This window comes from Castor canadensis, chromosome 2, assembly GCF_047511655.1.
Source record: "Castor canadensis chromosome 2, mCasCan1.hap1v2, whole genome shotgun sequence".
NCBI lineage: Eukaryota > Metazoa > Chordata > Mammalia > Rodentia > Castoridae > Castor > Castor canadensis.
Genome location: NC_133387.1, coordinates 171,903,092 through 171,905,996, shown reverse-complemented (window position 1 = coordinate 171,905,996; position 2,905 = coordinate 171,903,092). Strand labels below are relative to the sequence as shown.

General features: G+C 35.4%; 1 pseudogene; it reads right to left on the bottom strand.

Annotated features, from left to right (window-relative positions):
- Nucleotides 1–1,353: 1,353 nt before the first annotated feature.
- Nucleotides 1,354–2,699, bottom strand: LOC141418457 (olfactory receptor 8B3-like; annotated as a pseudogene).
- Between the last annotated feature and the right edge of the window lie 206 nt (nt 2,700–2,905).

Here is a 2,905-nt window from a genome sequence, read left to right as displayed (position 1 = left end):
ATAACTTTTGTAACATATCTTTATGTCTTTTTAAAGTTATTTTTCCCAAAAATAATCTTAAAGAATAGATTCTAATTATAAATAAAGTTTATCAAAGTTTTAAATCAAAAATGTTTTATCAAACACTTGTGGCACTGAGGAACACTGTAGTGTTCTGCAGAACAAAGAATAATTCAGATGGTGACGTTGGAACAGAATTATAAGTATGTTTAATATTACTCAACTTTACATGCAAAATGTAGCTTCTAAACGCTCAATTACCATTCCCTCAAGAGGGACATCTTATTTACAGGATAAGTGTCTCATAGTGCTATGCCCTAAAGACATGTTGCTGGGCTCTTTTCTTTCTCATACTCTTATTCTTTCAATTACTAACACCTGAAAACATTCTAAATTCTCTTTATTTTGATCTCATTCAAAAAAGTTATTTCTGTACTTGAGGCTGTCATCTCATAATTATCTCGATAAGAAACCTTCATTTTCACAACCAAAAGAGACTTTAAACTGATTTTTGGAACAGAGAAATCACCAGCTACCCTGAGATAAATCTACATGTCATCTAAAAATGAAGTATAGAGAACAGTTAAACAGAAAATTTTTCTCATATTTCATATTTAGTGAAATAAAACTAGTAACATACGATAAAGTAAATCAGAAAGAGTAGTAGACTTGAAACAAATTGGCTCTTAAGTCAAGATTTTTCTATTCAAAGGCTGTGAGACTTTGGAAACTGTAAATTGGTAACATCTCTGAGCATGCAATGGATATACTTAGGTGATCTCTTATGAGCTATTTTCATTGTTGCTCATAACAAAGGTAAATACGAAATTTATGCAAAAGAAACTGAATGCATAGAGTTTATGAGTTCACAATATGTTGTGCTTGATAATGTATGTGGAACCTTGTAATTGTGTGAAATACTGGTGTTAAAAGGAGACATATTCCTGCTTAGTGGTGGATAGAAAGTCAAGAATAGAGTCAGATTATCTCAGCCACATTTCTGAAAGAAAGTACCAAGTAGAAGAATACACTTACATCAAGAGGAATAACCATACATCTTCTTCAGTGGCACAATATCATCTCACCATTCACTTGATCTTTCCCAAGAGAAAAAGTTCATAATGACAGTGGAAATAAAGCAGATAAAATTTGCCTTAATTTTATTTTGAGAAGGAAATATATAGCAATCAAACCATAGACAAATTATGGGGAAGAAGAAAATCTTCCATTAACAAATTTTGGGTGCAAGTTGAGATGATACCCCTGCAAACCATCTTCATGATAAGATACAATAGAAAAAGGGAATTCATTTTCAACAACTGTAATAAAATGAAGAGCCTCTCTGTCTTGTAACTACATGCACAGAGAAACCTTATTTCTTATCAAAACTGTTCTGTTCAGGGTTTTCCTCAGGGCAACTTCAGAATCTTAGTTCCTCAAGCTATAGATTAAGGGATTCATTATAGCAACCACATTGGTATAAAAGACAGATGATACTTTTCCCTTATCCATAGACCCAACAGAAGATGGTTTGAGATACATGAATGCACCTCACCCAAAATATAGGGAAGCAGCAATTATATGGGAACTGCAGGTGCTGAAGTCTTTGCACCTACCCTTGGTGGAGTTGATATGGACAAGATGAAAGCATAAGAGATAAAAATTGTGAGGACAGACACAGTTATATTGATGACAGCAACAATCAAAACCACCAACTTGTTTACATATGTGCTGGTGCATGAGATCTGAAACAAAGGGAGAATACCACAAAAATTGTGGTTGATGGTGTTTCCATCGCAGAAGGCCAGTCTTGGCATCCATCCTGTTTGGCCCATGACACAAGAAAACGCCCTCAAGTATGAACTAAGCTTAAGATTGGAACACACTTTAGGGGACATAGCAATGCTATACAGAAGTGGATTGCAGATTGCAATATAGTTCTCATGGGCCATTGATAGCAACACATAGCACTCAGAATGAACAAAGAGCAGTAAAAGTATAGTTGCATCATGCACCCCATATAAGAGATAATGCTCTTCCTTAATACAAAGTTCATCAGCATTTTGGATGTAAACACAGAGGAATAACAGAAATCTATGAAGGACAAGTTAAAGAGGAAAATGTACATGGAGGTATGAATTAAGTCCAATTAGAATTTTCAAATCCTCTAATGCAGCAACCATATATAGTATTAGAAATAGGAAGAAAAAAAAAAGAAAAAGCAACTGAGGCCAATAGGAAAAGGGGAACAGGTACTAGAGAAAAGGTTAGTTCAAGAAGAATTAACCTAGAAGGTAACACAAACGCACAGGAAATTAATGTGAGTCAATGCCCTGTATAGCTATCCTTATCTTAACCAGCAAAAACCCTTGTTCCTTCCTATTATTGCTTATACTCTCTCTACAACAAAATTAGAAATAAGGGCAAAATAGTTTCTGCTGGGTATTGGGGGGGAGAGGGAGGGGGTGGAGTGGGTGGTAAGGGAGGGGGTGGGGGCATGTGGGAGAAATGAACTAAGCCTTGTATGCACATATGAATAATAAAAGAAAAAAATATTAAAAAAAAACCAACAAATCCTCTAATGCAGTAACCATATATAGTATTAGAAATAGGAAGGTTAGGGGAAGTTGGAGATTAGACTGGTCTGTTAATCTCACAAGAATGAATTTGGTCCCAAAATAGCCATTTCCAAAAGCCATTCTTCTTTATGGGAATCTGTGGACACAGGGAAAGGGAGTTATATTAGAGTACAACCCTGAATCTCTTCCTATAAGCGTGAGATATTCACTGGCAATGACAGAATCTAGCACAAACTAATCCCAGACAATTTGTTTTTGCTACTGGGTGTCATAGACTTTCCGTTGTTGCAGACTTCCAGAGCTGTGTATCTCTAAATTAGACCCTT